This window comes from Anastrepha ludens, chromosome 6 (genome assembly GCF_028408465.1).
Source record: "Anastrepha ludens isolate Willacy chromosome 6, idAnaLude1.1, whole genome shotgun sequence".
NCBI classification, from domain to species: Eukaryota; Metazoa; Arthropoda; class Insecta; order Diptera; family Tephritidae; genus Anastrepha; species Anastrepha ludens.
In genome coordinates, this window is record NC_071502.1 from 111,655,251 (window position 1) to 111,669,454 (window position 14,204).

The window sequence follows — 14,204 nt, forward strand, 5'->3', positions numbered from 1 at the left end:
AAAAGTGGAGGAAAGGCAGCAGTTGTTGGAAACTTTTTGTTAGCTTAGTGGGCGGCGGTGGCATTTTTTAAACAGCCAAAAAACATGTTTGCCTCCATGTTAGTTGACTTTTAGACGCACAGACATGCTCATATTGGAATACAATTTCTAGGCATTTTATGATATAAAAAATTTCAAATATATATTCGCTAGATAGGAACATATGTGAAAAAATAGAAAAGTAGAAGAAAGTTTTACAAACAAGAATCGCAGTGGATGGCTTGGGCGGAATATGTGCGCCTAAGTACGAGTAAGAGGCGTAAGGCATTGCGTTAGACAAGACATGCAAAAAGTTTGCAAAGGCTATGGTTACAATTGTGAGCAATTGTACTTCTAGAGAGGGTTCGCGCGACATAATGTTTCGAAAACTGACGCTGGTTAACAAAAATAACAGCACGATTGTTAAAGTTGATTAGCATGCGGAGCCACAAACCCAGAGGTCACTGTGCTCCTTACCTCTCTTATCGCTTCGCATAACAGAGTCAATATCAGTGCTCTTCCAACGGTAATAGATATCAAAAATAAGAGCGTTCAACTACAAAACTCCAATCGATTCTACTGCCATTACCCACTTTGATGAACTTCAAAAGTACTTCGAAAGTAGCTTCCCTTGGAATTAAGTGAATAGAATTCAACGATCGAGAACGCTTTGATTTCCCAGTGGTAATTCAAGTATTGATGCAGCTACGATGACGGCGAGTCAATATCTAACCACTCGAGTCCACCCATGCAAAACTAATAGAGGGAAGCAAATTGAAGGTATTGCGAAGAGACAACCCTTTATAGGGAACGAGAGTAACTGCAAGCAAAGGTGAAATTTGACCAAATAATCCACTTGGATTAGCTTTTGTATTTAGACAAATCTACATTAGTCGCTTCAATAACTAGAAAAAAGTTAAGAAACAGTAAATCAAGCTCAGCTTACAGTCGGTAGGCATCCGGTCTAGGAGTTGTCTCATTCCTGATGCTTAATATTGGGGTAAAATGCTGTTATTGTAGTAGTTTATCAAGCCCTCCCAGGAACGATAAAGTTACAAACCGTCATCGTTGGCCCAAGAAACATGCTATTTCGACCGGGTGGGTTCACAGGCAGATGGGTGTTAGATGAGTGGGTTTAAGAGGGCACATGAATAGGTGATTAGTGTCGTGCGGGGCACCTTAAATGGTTTTGGCGAGATCGTAGAGTTTGCTGAGAGCGCAGAATAATTTTCCTCACCGAGCTGTTTCACTTGTGATAGTAAAGAGCCTACACTTAGCAGAGTTTGATGTGTCGTGAACAGGATTGCCGTCTATTTATTTATATTTATTATTATTTAAAAATACGCATCTTGATTGAATGTCTCAATAAAAGTATTAAATTAAAAGCTCTTGCTTCTACTATTATTCGAGAGCAATTTCGGCTAGGGTTGCCATTGATCTTTGTAGAAAAAATATTAAAAACCAAAAGTTCCATGACTCATAACGCAATTTAGTCGCCCAGCCATTAATAATTCTAACTATCATTCCAAATAGGGTTGCCATATAATTTTTAAAAGTAAATAAATGTGTGAAAAATCAAAGGTTCTTACACTTGCAATTTAATCTTGCCGCCCAGCCATTAATAATTTTAACTATCATTCCAAATAATTCCAAATAGGGTTGCCATATAATTTTTAAAAGTAAATAAATGTGTGAAAAATCAAAGGTTCTTACGCTTGCAATTTAATCTTGCCGCCCAGCCATTAATAATTGTAACTACCATTCCAAATAATTCCAAATAGGGTTGCCAGATAAGTTTTAAAAGAAAAGTATTAAAAATCACAATAATGTAATCTTGCTGCCCAGCCATTAATAGTTATGACTGCCAAATCCAATCTTATAATTCCGTGTATGGTTGCCATATAAGTTCCATAAGAAAATACAAGTATTAAATAGCACAGTTTCTTACGCATGTAATATAATTCTGCCCTCAACAGTAAATAATTGTGACTGTCATTAGAAATAATTTTGAATATGATTGCCATATAATTACAATAAAAACATGTTAAATCAAAGGCTCCTGAACATATAATATAATATAGTTTTGCTTTAAACCATTACGAGTTATACTTCACGTTCAAAATAATTTGCGCCAGAGTTGCCATACAATTTTTTAAAACATTCAAAAGTATTGAAAAAAAAGTTCTCGTGCATATACCATTGCTTGTAAGCAATTGAAATGCAGCTAAAAAGTGTTATTATAATAAAAAAACTAATTTAAAATAGTGGAATGAAAAATTATTTGATTGATCGCAATTTGCTGAGGCTTAATTATAGAAAATACACAAGAAGTATTTTAAACCCTCTTTTAATACAATAAGTACACACTGTTACTTACATGTAAATGGAAATTGACCCAGTCTTTTAGAAAACATATCCAAAGGTTTTCCATAGCCGTCTTAAAATTTAAAAAAAAAATGAATTGTCATTTAATGTTATAAAATATTTTCGAATATTCTCTACAATAAGCTAAATGAATGTGCTGGAAAAATTATCGGCGACTATCAATGCGGCTTCAGGGCAAAGCTATCAACAATTGACCAGAGTTTTTCACTGTCCCAGATGTTTGAAAAATGTCACGAATACAAAATTATCCCATGCTGTCTTTTTATAGAGTTCAAACAAACATTTGACAAACCTAGTCGAAAAGTTATTGAACATCATTTAAAGATGTTAAGAATACCTTGTAAACTATTATGCCTGATTGGCATAACTTTAAAAAACGTTTGAGCAAACGTGAGAATCCAATATAATGTCACCGACTGTTTTGAAGCGATCTCAGATGTAAAACAGGCTCTTTCCTTCCTGCTTTAATCTGGTATTATACGCTAGGCGGCCGCCGTAGCCGAATGAGTTGGTGCGTGATTACCATTCGGAATTCACAGAAAGAACGTAGGTTCGAATCTCGGTGAAACACCAAAATTAAGAAAAACATTTTTCTAATAGCGGTCGCCCCTCGGCAGGCAATGGCAAACCTCCGAGTGTATTTCTGCCATGAAAAAGCTCCTCATAAAAATATCTGCCGTTCGGAATCGGCTTGAAACTGTAGGTCCCTCCATCAAGACGCACATCACAATTAGGAGGAGCTCGGCTAAACACCCAAAAAGGGTGTACGCGCCAATTATATATATATATAATAGGACTATGAATAAGTTCGTGCGGTTTTACAACAGATGGCGTAACTTGATTATTATTCCATCGATCCACATTTCCAAACATTCATTGGAGAGCTACTGTCGTAAGGCACAAACGTCAGTATAAGTTTTTTATTTGAAGCGTAAACAACAATATTTTTACCACACTTGAAAATGTCGAATTTCGTGCCAAATAATGTGTTTTTGCGGGGAATTCTTCTTCATTATTTTAATATGAAGAAAAAAGCAGCCGAAAGTCATCGTATCTTGGTGGAAGTTTATGGTGAGCATGCTCTATCTGAGCGAACGTGCCAGAAGTGGTTTGCACGCTTTAAAAGTGGTGATTTTGGCTTGGAAGACGAAGAACGCGAGGGTGCGCCGCCAAAGTTCATGGATACCGAATTGGAGGAATTGCTCGATCAAGATCCGGCTCAAACGCAAGAAGAGGTTGCAAAAACTTTGGGAGTTGATCAATCAACCATTTCCAAACGTTTAAAAGCCATGGGAATGATCCGAAAGGTAGGACATTGGGTGCCGTATGAATTGAAGCCAAGAGACGTTGAACGCCGTTTTATGGCATGCGAACAACTGCTTCAACGGCACAAAAGAAAGGGTTTTTTGCATCGAATTGTGACTGGCGATGAAAAGTGGGTCCATTACGACAATCCAAAACGTCGGGCAACGTATGGATACCCTGGCCATGCTTCAACATCGACGTCGGCGCAGAATATTCATGGCCTGAAGGTTATGCTGTGTATCTGGTGGGACCAGCTGGGTGTTGTGTATTATGAGCTACTGAAACCGAATGAAACGATTACGGGGGATGTCTACCGGCGACAATTGATGCGTTTGAGCCGAGCACTGCGAGAAAAACGGCCGCAATACGCCGATAGACACGACAAAGTTATTTTGCAACATGACAATGCTCGGCCACATGTTGCACAAGTGGTCAAAACATACTTAGAAACGCTCAAATGGGATGTCCTACCCCACCCGCCGTATAGTCCAGACCTTGCGCCATCCGATTACTATCTCTTCCGATCGATGCAACATGGCCTGGCTGACCAGCACTTCCGTAATTACGATGAAGTCAAAAAATGGATCGATTCGTGGATTGCGGCAAAACCGACCGAATTTTTCACAAAGGGAATCCGTGAATTGCCAGAAAGATGGGAAAAAGTAGTAGTAAGCGATGGACAATATTTTGAATATTAAATTTATAACCATTTTACGTCAATAAAGTTTCAAATTTCGAAAAAAACCGCACGAACTTATTCATAGTCCTATTATATATTTTAAAGCTTTAGCAGAATAACTTTTAAAATTACAATTAGTACAACACAAAAATACTAAGGCGTAATTTTCTTCGAAAAGGGGAGTGAATAGGTTAGGTGAAATTGGTTGACTTGCAGCCACGCTTAGACCGGTTCGGTCCATAGCGATACCAGATGAAATCCATTAGTTATGTGTTTTGAAATAGTCCACCTGGAATGATAGAAAAATTACGCAAAATTCACAAAAAAAAAAACCGTTAACGTAAAAATGTTTTCATATAAAATCCAGTACAATTGACTTTAAGGTAATATGACACACAGTTAACCACTTTAACCAAAAATAATTAACAACTTTTCCAAAAATATTTGACAAATACAAAGCTAATAATTTTCAAAAGCGAAGTAGTTCAAATTCGATCCAGTCGCTAAAACTTAATCAAAAACTAGCAGGTAGCCGTTCCACAACAAAAAACAAAAAAAAAAAAAAAAACGATCAGGGATTTGCTGAAAATCGTACGATTTGCTAACTATTTTTGGATACCATCATCATAGCTCGCAGAGAATCATTTGTGGCGTTACAATTCGCCTCTATGTTACTCCGTCATCAGTCTTTAGTTTGATATCAGATATGCCCATAGCTCCATAGTTCCCTTGAATGTCATCTCTCCATCGTTTTCTCGTCCGGCCTCTTCTTCTGTCGTCTTGTAGATTTGTTTCTTGTAACCTTTTTTCTTAGAAACTTTCTTTGAAAACAATTAAACTGATCGGCTTCATTGGATTTAGCACACAGACTTCGCATCCGTATTTGACTAGGGCTTATGACAGTTTTGTATATTCGTAGTTATTGGTTTCTAGAAAACAATCTCTTTTCTCTCTTTTCTTTGTTGATGATAATTCCTACCATACTAGCAGATTCTAGATGCATAAACATTTCTTGCAGAGCCTGTTTGTTTCTGACTATAATTACGAAATCATCCGCATAGTCACAAATTTGTGTAGATTTGCCAAAGTGGTTCCTCTGCGGTCTATAACAGCGTATAGTATATATATTTATATATATTAGGGCGGGTCGATTTAAAAATCGCTCATTGCTCTGCAAACATCATATTCTAGGGATCAAAATAAGAAACTTTGCCGAAGGAACCATACCTCTAAAACGAATTCTGATGTCCCCCAATATGGGTCGAACGAAAAATCCCACTTTGACCCATTTAGAGTGCTCCAATCGAGTCCAAATGTATGACCGACCCCCACTAACTTTGAACAGCCGATCCACCCATGCCAGTGGCACACCCCCTGGAACTCCCCTGGGGGGTTCCCCATACAATCATTTCAAAATATCACCATTTTTGGCCTTTACATGAGAAAAGAAACTAAAAAGTTCGACCCAAATTGGGGGACATCAGAATTCGTCTTAGAGGTATGGTTCCTTCGGCAAAGTTTCTTATTTTAATCCATAGAATACGATTTTCACAGAGCAATGGACGATTTTTTTGCCACCCCACAAATCGACCCGGCCTAATATAGGGCCCGCCATCTATCGTTACGGATTTGAACTAAGTATTATTTGAAGAATGGTAACACTTAGCTGTCATCTGATTTGACAGAAAATTAGTTTTATTCTTCCGCTGAACGAAAATGGTTGATACACTCAAAGAACGCTGGGAAATATTACGACATTACTTCGAAAATCATGGTAATGTTGCAGAATGTGTACGAAAATTACGTACGGCAATGGGAAGAAGAAAAGCACCGAATGAAGCGTATGTGCGTTACTTTGCGAAAAAAGTAAGAGAAACTGCGATTTGATGCCGTTGGATTATTATCTTTGGGGTGCCGTCAAAGACCAGTGTTATGCCAACAAACCAGCAACAATTGATGCACTGAAGACCAACATACGCGATGTCATAGCTGAAATACAGCCGCATACAATCGAAAATGTGTTGAAAAATTGGACCGATCGTATGGGATGGTGCATGGCTAGCCGAGGCAGCCATATGAATGAAGTTGTGTTCCATCATTAACCGGAAGGATTGTACTTCAAAAAAAAACAGTTTGGAAAAAATATTGAGTAGTTTCTTTTTTATAGCATTTTTAATTCCGTAAAGTTATATGGCGGACCCTGTATATATATAATTGGCGCGTACATTCTTTTTGGGTGATTAGCCGAGCTCCTCCTCCTATTTGTGGTGTGCGTCTTGATGTTGTTCCACAAATGTAACAGTTTCAAGCCGACTCTGAACGGCAATATTTTTATGAGGAGCTTTTTCATACACTCGGAGGTTTGCCATTGCCTGCCGAGGGGCGACCGCTATTAGAAAAATGTTTTTTTTTTCTTAATTTTGGTATTTCACCGAGATTCGAACCGACGTTCTCTCTGTGAATTGCGAATGGTAATCACGCACAAACCCAATCGGTTACGGCGGCCGCCAAAAGCTTTAAAATACGTTAATAAAAAACACTTCATTTTATAATGATGAGCAAGTGCGTAAAATTTCGTTCACATGTTTTAAAATGACTTCTGAATTCTTCCAAATAAATAAATATCTTATCTGCGGGTAAATCCTATCTACCAGCATTGCCAGTCACTAGAGAAATTGTCATAAAAAATATTCCTTAATAAAAAAAAGTAGATTCTCTATGCACACCGTTAACCAGAAAGCTCTGCTATTTTATTTGCTAGTAGAAAAAAGAATATTTCCAGCAAACAACTTGGCAATCGCTAAGCAAACAACATCACCGGCATCACCAGCAGTAGCAGCAGCAACGGCGGCGGCCGCGTCGAAGCAAGAAAACGGTTGTCACGAATGCCAATGACATTTGATTTGCAAACAATGTTTTGTGACTGTCTGCAACAACAACAACAACAATACCACTTTCCCACCATTACACTCTGCAACGTAGCGCCGTCACCGTCATCGTCTCCGCGTTGAATAAAAATCTTTACTTTTTTCGCTTTTCGCCTGCTTTTCTTACCTCCTAGTCTATGAATCAGCCATAGTCACTGCTAGAAAAAAAAAAGTTTTGTATGCGGCCATATGTTGGCTACGCAAGCAGCTGTGCAAGAAAAAAGAATTGAAGTATAGGCAACTAGGAAATGTTGAAAAAAGTGGAAAAGGTTAAATGCTTTTGTAACAAATGTTTGCATCTGTAGGTGGGCAGCCGTTTGATTTTAGATGACACCTTTGGGATAAATTTCGCAAATAGAAAAGAAATCAGTTTAAGAAAGTAAAGGGAATGGTAATGATTTAAAGCTTTTTCTAGTATTGATTGTACTTTTTTTGTTTTGGTTTTTTTACGATATGTTTGCAGAGGGACTCCAATATTGCTGTATAGTCATAAATTATGGCAAAGTGAAGGAAAGAGCGGGTACTGGAGTTGGAGATGAAGATGGCGATGAGTATGGTATCAGAACTCACATTGGGGTAGATTGCAAATAGATAAGTTGTATGAGTGCCTGTTTGGAAGGTTAGAATTATTAAAAAATGATTGTGTTACATTTGAATGGTTTTAAGCTCTTGTGTGGATTATTCAGCCCTATCATAGAATCCGTCTTAGAAAACCCATGAATACCAATGTCTACCATGAATACGAAAAAATTGTAATCGTGGGTTCCATGTGAGCAGGAAAAAAGTGCTGCCAAACTCAAATGTCTAATTTTAATATTTCGACAACAGCTCACTTCAATGTAAACAAGACAATTTGGCAAATAATCTTTAATTTTTTTGTCAAGTTAACTGAATTTTCATTTTAAAATGAATTCGTTGACATGTGCGGTTGTGTTAATGGAGGAAGAGAGAAGTAAACGGAGTCTCAAAATTGAGCGAAAAATATTGAGAGATGCCAGCAACCCTCTCGATATGGACGAACCATTCATTGTAAGTGCTTGCCTTTTTGTTAAAGAAAAAGTTTACTTAAATTCGGTTTAAAATAGGTTTATCAAAAATTACCGGTTACCGTTTTGAGTTTTATTTGAAGACAGTGGTTTCTTGCGGAAGGAGGCTATCAGAACGGAGTTGGTAAAGATTTCGACGTGCCAATGGGGCAGTCGACATTTAGCTACGTACTAAAAGCCGTATTGGTGTCACCACAAACACGATCGTGTCCTCAGCGAGAAAATCTCGACATGAGTGTCAATGAAAAAAGACAAAACAAGATGGAATTCTATCAAAAATATAGATTCCCTGGCATCATTTTGTGTGTTGATGGGAGGCACATAAAAATTATTTCCTCCACTAAAAATAAATTCCTCTACTACATACAACCGGAAGGACTTATACAGTACAATTCCATGATTGATTTCTCTTCTTTATTAGCTCCAACAAAGTGGCATACTGCTGTCGTGTTGTTACAACTTTACAGCTGTGGAAGTCATATACTTCAAATATTTATTTTTATTTATAGTTTAGTTAATATAGGACTTACATTTTCCAGCTTTTTTATTTGTTTCCTTTTAAATCCTCTTTTTATTACTCGTTCTAATTTTTGTTAGTCTAACGTCGTCGGAGAAAAATTCTACGAAACTCTAAGATTTGACGTTACGAGTGTATTCGGTGAATGCTACTCTACGAATTTCGAATGTACGTTACGAGCAATTCGATTCATTACAATTTCTTAGTTTTTCCGAAGAACAGTCTACGCTGAATTACATGATAGGCCTGATTAAAACTTAATACTTCCTTCCGGACCTTTTTGACGTAGGCATTACGTATCGTTCTTGCTCCAAAAGTTGAAACAGAAAAGTTTCACCTCGAAGAAAAGGGAAGCTTAAGTATCGGGCTCTTACAGATAGTGCAGTTGTTGTTATTTTGCGATTATTATAGCATTATTATCTCAATTAGGCAGCCACCGTAGGTTTCTCATAAGACTAAATTTTTACTTGTAGACGGTGAAAGAAAATGAGGTTCACCATTTGTAGGAAACAATGCCGCTACCATACACCAAAAAATTGGAACAAGGCAGACCTAAATATCTTTCAAGAATTTATATACGCTACTCTTATTTATCAATATATAATTGTAGTTTTCGTTTAATAAAAATATCTTCTTTCCCTCTAACGAGTCCACAAAAACTGCACACAATCGCGCACAATAAAAAGAAAAAAAAATCCCCTCCTTCGCGTTGCCTTTGTGCCAATCCAAAATTTATTTGCAAACACTCCAAGCGTGAAAGCGTCATTTCCGCTGACTAGAATGTATGGCAAACAATCGCTTGCAGTTGATTCAACGAATTCCTACTCTTTGCCATAAATATTTTTGTACCAAAAAGCGAACGGTTTCCTGCGCCGTCATTACAATTACGGCGCTTTTGTTAAACTGTGATTTAATTTTTTTATTTATTCTTTTTTATTGGTACAAATAAATTTTCCAAGCCACAACTGCATGAATTCTTATCGCACTTCCTTCTCAGCACAACGATTTCGGCCATCCAGTATTGTCCTTTATGCGTTTATTAAAAATATTGACAGCGTAATTTTCTTCAATTTCACTTCGTTACAGTTGTCAGCTGAAAAGAGACTTCCTCGGTTGTAAATTTCGGGAGTTCATTGTTCCACTGAGAGTTACTGTAAGAATTGTGGACTCCATTGGTTTGTGGGTAATGAAGAAAAGGTGGTTGTTGTGATAAAGGAGGTTTTTTTTTTTGTTAGTGCTGCATGGTTTTATTGATTATCATTGCAATTGACTATTACTGCTTACTATTAGAAGGAGAGTTTTGAAAGGAGCATCGACTTGGCTGATGTAGTGTGCAGCATGCGACAAAACGATGACACTTCAAACAAAATTTTCTTTTTGTTTTTTTTTTAATTTTTATTATTTTTTATAAAAGTGCGGCTCATTTTCTAACTAAAACCATATAATTTAAAATTTTTTTAACTTTATAAAAAATTCAACGATTTTAGCATCACAATTCTGCGTACCTTAATTAGTATGTGAAGAAAAATTATAGTACGCAGTTTTATAGGTTCTCTCTTCTTAATTGGCGCGATAACCGCTTACGCGATTTTGGCCGAGCTTAACAAAGCGCGCCAGTCGTTTCTTTCTCGTGCTAACCGGCGCCAGTTGGACACTCCAAGTGAAGCCAAGTCCTTCTCCACCTGATCTTTCCAACGCAGAGGAGGCCTTCCTCTTCCTCTGCTACCACCAGCTGGTACCGCATCGAATACTTTCAAAGCCGGAGCGTTTGTATCCATTCGGACGACATGACCCAGCCAACGTAGCCGCTGGATCTTTATTCGCTGCGCTATGTCTATGTCGTCGTAAAGCTCATACAGCTCATCGTTCCATCGTCTGCGATATTCGCCGTTGCCAACGTGCAAAGGTCCAAAAATCTTACGCAGAATCTTTCTCTCGAACACTCCAAGCGTCGCTTCATCGGATGCTGTCATCGTCCAAGCTTCTGCGCCATACGTTAGGACGGGCATGATGAGAGTCTTGTAGAGTGTTAGTTTTGTTCGACGAGAGAGGACTTTACTGCTCAGTTGCCTACTTAGTCCAAAGTAGCACTTGTTGGCAAGAGAGATTCTACGTTGGATTTCAAGGCTGACATTGTTATCGGTGTTAATGCTGGTTCCTAAATAAACGAAGTCTTTTACAACCTCGAAATTATAACTGTCTGCAGTGACGTGAGTGCCGATACGCGAGTGCGCCGACTGTTTGTTTGAAGACAGGAGGTACTTCGTTTTGTCCTCGTTCACCACCAAACCCATTCGCTTTGCCTCTTTATCCAGTTTGGAGAAGGCAGAACTAACAGCGCGGTTGTTAAGGCCGATGATATCAATATCATCGGCATACGCCAACAATTGTACGCTCTTATAAAATATTGTGCCTGAGCGATTAAGTTCTGCGGCTCGTACGATGCTCTCCAACATCAGGTTAAAGAAGTCACACGACAGCGAGTCACCCTGTCTGAAACCTCGTTTGGTATCAAACGGCTCGGAGAGGTCCTTCCCAATTCTGACGGCGCTGCTGGTGTTGAGCAACGTCATCTTACATAGCCGTATTAGTTTTGCGGGGATACCAAATTCAGACATAGCGGCATACAGGTAACTCCTTTCCGTACTGTCGAATGCAGCTTTGAAGTCGACGAAAAGATGGTGTGTGTCGATTCTCCTTTCATGGGTCTTTTCCAAGATTTGGCGTATTGTGAATATTTGGTCGATGGTAGACTTTCCAGGTCTGAAGCCACACTGATAAGGTCCAATCAGTTGGTTGACGGTGGGCTTCAGCCTTTCACACAATACGCTCGCTAGAACCTTATAGGCGATATTTAGAAGACTAATCCCGCGGTAATTGGCACAAATTGCAGGATCGCCCTTCTTATGGATTGGGCAGAGCACACTTAAATTCCAATCGGCAGGCATGCTTTCATCCGACCATATTTTGCATAGGAGCTGATGCATGCACCTTACCAGCTCCTCGCCGCCATATTTGAATAGCTCAGCCGGCAGTCCGTCGGCGCCCGCGGCTTTGTTGTTCTTTAGCCGTGATATTGCTATTCTCACCTCGTCATGGTCGGGTAACGGAACGATAATTCCGTCGTCTACGATTGGGGTATCGGGATCTTCACTTTCTCTATGACATGCGCAGCTGTCACTGTTTAACAGGTTCGAGAAGTGTTCCCTCCATAATTTAAGATTGCTCTGTACGTCAGTCACCAGATCACCGTCTTTGTTCTTACAGGAAAACGCCCCGGTCTTAAAACCTTCTGTAAGCCGCCGAACTTTCTGGTAGAATTTTCGGGCGTTGTTCCTACTGGCCAGCATCTCAAGCTCCTCGCACTCACGTATTTCGGCCTCACGTTTCTTTTGTCGGATAATACGTCTCTCTTCCTTTTTCAGCTCTCTGTAGCGATCCCACATGGCTCGCGTTGCGCCCGATCGCAGCGTGGCTCTATAGGCGGCATCTTTTCTTTCGGCGGCAGCATGACATTCCTCGTCGTACCAATTGTTTTTTCGGGCTCGCCGGAATCCGATTTCTTCTTCGGCGGCGGTTTTATAGGTTATTCAATTTTAATATAATAAAGTACAAGCTTGGTATTGCTGGAAAATATAATTGACTCGTGATAATTTTTTCTTTGTTTGTGTTACGCATAAAAAATGTCGTCCATGCGTTATATGAAGAAAATAGGCAACACCGCCAAGGACACAAATTAACAAAAATCAGGGAGAATTTTTGGCCACTCTAAACTTGCACTCTGTTATATTAGAATTAAATGGGATATAAAACTGCATACCCCAGAGTATTCTAAAAATTCTGAATAAAAAGTGTGAAATTTTGATGAACGATCGGACGAGTGTTTAAAAATTCTGCGCAAACTTGGAAGCTTGGAGTGATGCGGTTTTTGTTGTAGAATTAAATATGTTTTTATAAAAAAAACTTATTTAAATATAATAAAACTATTTAAATATGGCGGCCGCCGTAGCCGAATGGATTGGTGCGTGACTACCATTCGGAATTCACAGAGAGAACGTCGGTTCGAATCTCGGTGAAACACCAAAATTAAAAAAAACATTTTTCTAATAGCGGTCGCCCCTCGGCTGTCAATAGCAAACCTCCGAGTGAATTTCACCATGAAAAAACTCCTCATAAAAATATCTGCCATTCGGAATCGGCTTGAAACTGTAGGTCGCTCCATTTGTGGAATAACACCAAGACGCACGCCACAAATAGGAGGAGGAGCTCGGCCAAACATCCAAAAAGGATGTACGCGCCAATTATATATATATACTAGCAAACCCGGCCCCCTTCGCTGGGCACACTAAAATAGAATAGATATGGTTTAGAACAGCAAATATATGGTTTTCATATTATTTATTTCTTTATTCTTTATTCAAGCGCTTTGGCATAAACAATATTTTTTGTTTTTCTTTTTGTTTTTGAGTAAATATAAAATATAAATTGAAAATCAGGAAAAAAGAAGATTGTTTTTAAATTTCAAATCAACGCATATGAATAACTAAGAAACAATCGTCTTTTTTCCTGATCATCCATGAATTTTTCGTTTCAATTTATATGTTTTATTAAGCATTGGGGGTTTTTTAACCATTATCCATTTATATTTTTCAAAAAAAAAACGAAAAAATTTTTTTTTTCCACGAACACATAATTTCATTCTGATTTCACATTAAATTCTCAAATTTCGTAAGAAATTATTCACTGTTCCAAAATCCACTCCAAAAAAATTCACAAACAATTTTTACATGTTGCACTTACGTTTTTTCCTTATGGCATCCAAATCAGAAAGAAATATTGACACATTGTAACTCACACTGTCAATTTGACAGTTCAGTTCCGCCCCAAGCGTTAAAAAAGTAAGCGACATTATGGCTGGTTCAAAAGAACGCTGTACCCGTTGCCAGTGCTCCGAATTACAACCAAACTTTACGAAACCCATTTTCAATACTTACTTAACAATGTGTGCAAGTTTGGTTTAATTCGGTGCAAAGACACGGCGGGTCCACGTTTTGGCATATATTTCGAGACCCTAGTCATCAATAGGTATGAAAATTACCCCGTATTAAAGCACTTATCAACAGCTTCCATTTGATATCCATATTGTACAAACACATTCTAGGGTCCACGTTTTGGTCTCTATCTCGAGACCCCAGTCACGGAGCGGCATGAAAAATACTCTGTACTAAAGCATTCACCAACAGCTTTCATTTGATACCCATATTGTACATACACGTCCGAAGGTTACCAGGGTCCACGTTTTGACCTATATCTTGAGACCCTATCTA